The sequence below is a fragment of the Podarcis filfolensis genome (assembly GCF_964270895.1).
Source record: "Podarcis filfolensis genome assembly, chromosome: 18".
Taxonomy (NCBI): Eukaryota; Metazoa; Chordata; class Lepidosauria; order Squamata; family Lacertidae; genus Podarcis; species Podarcis filfolensis.
In genome coordinates, this window is record NC_139622.1 from 3,814,304 (window position 1) to 3,820,912 (window position 6,609).

The 6,609-nt window shown below is 43.3% G+C and overlaps 1 protein-coding gene across 1 annotated transcript in view; it reads left to right on the forward strand.

Annotated features, from left to right (window-relative positions):
- The first annotated feature begins 740 nt into the window (after window positions 1-740).
- Window positions 741-6,609, forward strand: part of ABHD8 (abhydrolase domain containing 8) — a 37,142-nt gene continuing 31,273 nt past the window's right edge. The window contains exon 1 of the mRNA XM_083594742.1: window positions 741-1,142. The gene's annotated coding sequence lies outside the window, so the exon portion shown is untranslated. The remainder of the gene's footprint in view (window positions 1,143-6,609) is intronic.

Here is a 6,609-nt window from a genome sequence, read left to right on the forward strand (position 1 = left end):
AAACTGATGGAATATGCACAGCTTGCAGATCTAACGTATAGAATAAGAGAACAAGAAGAACATTCGTTTAAAGAAGATTGGAAAATGTTTATGGACTATATGGGGGAGATTGTGTACACTTGAAAACGTTGGCAGCATTAATATACAGTGGTACCTCTGGATACGAACTTCTGGAGCCCTGTTCGCATCCTGAAGTAAGCGCAGCCTGCGTCTGTGCTTGCGCAGGTCGTGATTCGCCGCTTCCGTGCATGCGCGTGATGTCATTTTGACCGTCTGCGCCTGCGGGAGTGGCAAAAAACGGAAGTTGCCGCGGAGCGCAACCCGAAAGTGCTCAACCTGAAGCAATTTCAACCCGAGGTATGACTGTAAATCCGGCAGTGTAAATAAGTTTTGATGGGAGTAATAATAAGGGAATACCGAATGGTTTAGTTTATATAAAATATGCAGGGATTTCTGCTATGTAAAGTGAACCATGGAAAGAGAAGAAGGGAAGTCGTTGATATTTTAAGGTTTGTATAAATGAATACTCTAAATTGTAAAACAGAAAATTTAATAAAAATCACAGAGAGAGACAGAGAGAGATTTTTTCTTTAAAAAATGTTTGGGGGTACTCTCATTTTGACTCAAGTAAACCACCATTTTACAGTTCAGTTGTGGTTCCAGCTGTTTTATCCCTCTGCTGCTGTCATCTGGGTTTTTGGGCCGAACGTGGAAAGAAAGGGGGAAAGGAGCAAGAGAGAAACAACCCAGAATTACAGGATCATTTATCTTATTTTCATTTTTCGTCCCCCCAGGCCACTTAGCATAAAAGCTGCTGCTGACTGCTGGATGTTTACACCGAATCCCAGAGAAAATAGAATGTCCTTCAACAGCCCTCTGGTGGAAGAAGAGTGAAATGGAGTGGACAGACATTCTTCTCCCTTTCCAAATAGCACTAAAACTCAGGATCTGCCCCAGTGAGATTGACAGTAGATTCAGAGAGAAAGGACTCATTCACACAATACGCTGGTGGGGTCTCATGAGGATTTCCTACCCTCCACTTCAAAATAACTGAGATGGAATTGTGGAGCATTGAAAATGAAAGAATGAGAAACTGAGAAAAACAGAAACAGATAGATTTGCAAAGCTTTCCCAATCCCCAGGTAATTCTACTCACTTTGGCTTCTTTTGGCTTTTCTCCAGCTGGACATACTTCACTTCTAATTTCTGACTTGCGATGGATCCACATCACCAGAGACAGATCCAGGGGCTGTTAGATTTTGCCTTCTCAAATATGAGGGAACAACCTGTGTAAAAAAGGTAAAGGGACCCCTGACTGTTAGGTCCAGTCGTGGCTGACTCTGGGGTTGTGGCGCTCATCTCGCTTTACTGGCCGAGGGAGCTGGCGTACAGCTTCCGGGTCACGTGGCCAGCATGACTAAGCCGCTTCTGGCGAACCAGAGCAGCGCACGGAAACGCCGTTTACCTTCCCTCCGGAGCGGTACCTATTTATCTACTTGCACTTTGATGTGCTTTCGAACTGCTAGGTGGGCAGGAGCAGGGACTGAGCAACAGGAGCTCACCCCGTTGTTGCGGGGATTTGAACCACCGACCTTCTGATCGGCAAGTCCTAGGCTCTGTGGTTTAACCCACAGCGCCACCCACGTCCCTAACAACCCGTGTGTGTGTACACAAAATACGTATGTGGAAGAATAGACTGTTAGACCTTTAAAATACGCCCTTGTGAATGTCATTGCTTCCCTCTTCCCCCAGCATAGGAAAAGACCGCATGATGGTAAGTTAAGAATGGTTTACTTACAAATTCTTCAAAGGTCAGATTTCATACGGCATTCAGAAACAGTTGCACAGGCAATAAAACTTGGCTTAGTGGCGAAAGTTCCTGGATTGTTGGTATAGAAACACAAGAACAGTTTGTGAGAGCCATGGGGCTAAGCTGGAGCAACCTGCCTAGCTGAGTCAGGTAGACTGGAAGGGAACAAAGCCTTGATTACCTGGTCCCTCCCAAGGTGAGCTAAGTCTGGCAGGACAGCTTACTCTATGGTCTTAACCCCTTCATGCACTAATTACAGGTGAAACTCAAAAAATTAGAATATTGTGGAAAAGTTCATTTATTTCAGTAATTCAGCTCAAAAGGTGAAACTAATATATGAGATAGACTCATGACATGCAAAGCGAGATATGTCAAGCCTTTATTTGTTATAATTGTGATGATCATGGCATACAGCTGATGAAAACCCCAAATTAACAATCTCAGTGTTATGCACTGAGTGGAATAGGATCCAAAAGGCAGCAGTCTGATTGGTCCTAGAACAATAGGATTCAGAATGCAGCAGTCTGTTTGGTCCTAGAACAATAGGATCCAGAATGCAGCAGTCTGATTGGTCCTAGAACAATAGGATTCAGAATGCAGCAGTCTGTTTGGTCCTAGAACAATAGGATTCAGAGTGCAGCAGTCTGATTGGTCCTAGAACAATAGGATTCAGAATGCAGCAGTCTGTTTGGTCCTAGAACAATAGGATTCAGAGTGCAGCAGTCTGATTGGTCCACAGGAGCCACCCAATCCCGCTCCAGGTGGAAGGGAATCCGCAACCTAATTGGCCTACAGGAGAATCCCGGGATTAGCCAGTCACGTGGGGCCCATTGTGTAAATAATGGATATAAGGCAGACATTCTGGGGGAACTTCCATTCCTCCTCACTACTATGAGCTGAATAAAGAGCATGAAATCCACCCTCAATTCTGAGTATATTTCACTCAGAAAATTAGAATATTGTGAAAAGGTGCAGTAGCTATTCAATCCATAATACCTGCAATGGTTCCCTGAGCCTTGAAATGGTCTTTCAGTCTGGTTCTGTGGGAAGCACAGTCGTGGGGAAGGCTGCTGACCTGACAGTTGTGCAGAAAGTCATCACTGAGACCCTCCACAAGGAGGGAAAGCCTCAAAAGCTAATTGCAGAAGAAGTTGGATGTTCCCAAAGTGCTGTATCGAAGCACATTAATGGAAAGTTATGCAGAAAGGGAAAGTGTGGAAGAAAAAGGTGCACAAGCAGCAGGGATGACCGCAGCCTGGAGAGGATTGTCAGGAAAAGACCATTCAGACGTGTTGGGGACTTTCACAAGGAGTGGACTGAGGCTGGAGTTAGGGCATCAAGAGCCGCCACACACAGACGGATCCTGGAGATGGGCTTCAAATGTCGCATTCCTCTTGTCAAGCTGCTCCTGAACAAGAAACGACGTCAGATGCGTCTTACCTGGTCTAAAGGAAAAAAGAACTGGTCCGTTGCTCAGGGGTCCCAAGCCCTCTTTTCTGATGAGAGCAACTTTTGTAGATTTAAGTATGTTGGTTATATGAGGCTGGTTAGCCCACCCAGGCAGGGCTTTCTGTTCCAGCCCTACCTGGAGATCTCGCCAGGGTTTGAACCTGGAACTGTCTGCATGCAAAGCAGGTGTTCTGTCATTGAACTACAGCCCTTCCCCAACCTTCCCGATTATTTTTTCCTTCTACTTGGAAACTGTTAAGTTGTGGGTGAACATATCAGACTGAAGGGATACCCAAATCCTGTCTGAAATCACCCCAGGCTTCAATAATCACACCAGGCCTCAAAACTGTCCAGAATTCCTTTTGTCTTCTAAAAATCCAAAACAGCTTTTCTCTGCTCTATCACAAGATGCTGTTCCAAAGGCAACATGTTACTTTTAAAGGCTAATGAATAGGCTCTGTTCATAGCAGGCCTGGGAAATGAATCTTATCTCATTCTAGTTGCAACACATCTGAACAAGCTGAACGCAAGGCTTCTCACCCCCCCCTTTCCTGGGAAGAGTCCAATAGTCCCAAGACAGCTTTCTGTTCATGCTCAGAGGAACTCATGGGGCAGGACTCTGGGAGAAAGGAAGAGGGAACTGGAAAGGGGTATATATGCTTGTGCACATGACTGTGAACTTCATGCATGCTTTTCGTGAACTATCACACTTGCTCCTTCTACCAGTTCATGGATGGTAGAAATAAAAGCCTTTTCTCCGAAACTATTCCTTGAGTGTCTGTTGACTCCCACTTCCCTTTCCCAGGCGCAATTTTTTTCCCACCCAAGGGCAAAGCCTCATAAGGCTGCAAGACGACACAGCGATTCTTCAGACAGCTCTTGTTTATTCACAGGCCCAGAACAGAACTGGACTGAAGGTTCAACCAACCTGCTTATATAGAGCTCAACTACAAAGCAACAGTAACTATCCAGTCTGTAACTATCCAATCACTGAACGTCACTTCTAATTCCTTATTTGCATATGTGGACCTGAGTGAAAACTATCTACAGTATCCCCCTGCTGGCCCAGGGTGAGAACTTCAGTACGTAACAGAAACCATCTTGCTCCTTTAAGAACCATCTAAATTTCTCTCTCACCACCTCATTTCAGACATTGGTACGAATAAAGGTCCAGAGCTGGGGTGACCAGTCAAATGATCACACTAGTGGTGGGAAAGCATTTTTTCTGGACTGCAGTAAGAACACAGAGGGATATCAAGTCCTGTACAAAAGCTACACAGCAGGTATCACAAATTTATACACTTCAAACACGTTGGTTAGTCTTTACTATGATCCTATTGGTTATCAGTGTTTAGCTAAAGCGATCCCTCTAGCAACGAACTGTTAACGGAGAAATCTGAGGGCTCCCTTGGACAAAAAAACAAGGACACCAGCCAGGAATACCAGAGCAAAACAGCAGCCAGTCGGCTTGGTCTTTATTGAAGACAGTCGCAACAGGACTCCCACCTGCCACCAGGTGGAACAAGATGGAAGCCCTGAACAAAAGAAGACCCCAACTTTTATTAGCTACTACTCCCCCATGCTACACCCCCAAGACTACATCATGACTACATCATTGACACATCACAAAGAGGAGGGGTTCAGGGAGGAGTTGTGGTGGTAACCTGAGTGTCTTGTCACCTGTCCGGTTCCTCCTTCGCCCCTCCCCATGATTACATTCCTGAGGACAAAGAGGAGGTCACTGTTTCCTGCCCCCAGGGGGAAGGGCTGGTCACTGTCCTTTGTTTCAGTCCGTGCTGAATCCACTCCCATATGCAAGGTCCTTTGTGAGTGTCATGATCTTCTGTCTAGGACCATCAAGGTTGGCATGCCAACTGGGTAGGGCACGCTGCGGACATGTTGGCTGCCTTCTGTCAAGTCTCCCCCCTTTGATAGTCGTTCCTTCATGGTGTAAAATAAAAGTGGAACGGTACAAATCCGATGTACGGCTGATTTTCTAGAATTTATAACAGAAGCGTCGCGTATGTCGTGTGTGAGTGTGTGTCGTGTTTGTACAAACTGAAGGATTGAGGGAGGGGGTTTCTCTGCAACAGTACTATTTTATCGCATCTTGCAAAGCCAGCAGTTACCTCTTGGTAACCAGGGCAAGGTCTAAAACTGTCACAAGATTGGGGGTGGGATGTTAGCAGCCTCATATCGGCTTTTGCTGACCCTTGCAATGTAATGTCATTTTTTAGGGACATGGGGGTGAGTCAGGAGGGTTAAAAAAAGTGACAGAAAGTCTAAAGCTTCCCCATTTTAGCTGGGTTAAAAGATTACAGTGGTACCTTGGTTCTCAAACTTAATCCGCTCCGGAGGTCTGTTCCAAAACCAAAGCGTTCCAAAACCAAGGCGCGTTTTCCCATAGAAAGTAATGCAAAATGGATTAATCCATTCCAGACTCTTAAAAACAACCCCTAAAACAGCAATTTAACATGAATTTTACTATCTAAGAAGACCATAGATCCATAAAATGAAAGCAAGAATCAATGTACTGTACTATAAAATAAATAAGACAGTATTGTAGATGATTGTTGTTATTTATTTGTTTAGTCGGGGGGAAATTACAATTGCTGAAATAATTTGTTATGTGAAAATAATAAAAAATTCTTTTTTTTTGTTTTATAAATTTTTATTAAGCTTTTCCTTTACAAATAAATCCGTACAACCATGTTTACAAATTTCCTGTTTTTGAACTTCCACCAGCACATCCCTCAATCATCCATTTTTCTTATCTTCACGCATTTTCTATATGATATTGCCAATTTAATATTATCTTTCCATCTCTATTTCTTTTTTACAATATACCTTATACTATCACAAAGCCTCCTTAAAACCCACTAGCGTTGTCTGTTCATCACAGATAGTTTTCAGATAATCCGTGAACTTTCCCCAGTCCTCGATGAATTTGTGATCTTTCTGATATCTGATTTTTCCAGTCATTTTATCCAATTCTGCATAGTCCATAAGTTTCATTCTCCACTCATTCAAGGTCGGTAGTTCCTCTTGTTTCCATTTTTGGGCCATTAATATTCTTTTAATAATAATAAAAATAATGATATAATAAAAATAAAAATATAATAATATATAATAATAAAAATAATTTAATTATAATAAAAATAATAAAAATTTCTAAAACATACAATGTGTGCATTAAATTGCAATTGCATATGCAATGTTGATGAGAATTTTCATGCAGGCCTTTTAAAAAAAACAACACCAAAACAAACACCTTTAAACTGGGGGAAACATGATTTTGACACCTCTGCTCAGCCTGCACACCTGCTGGGGGGGGGGTTGTCCTATAAACC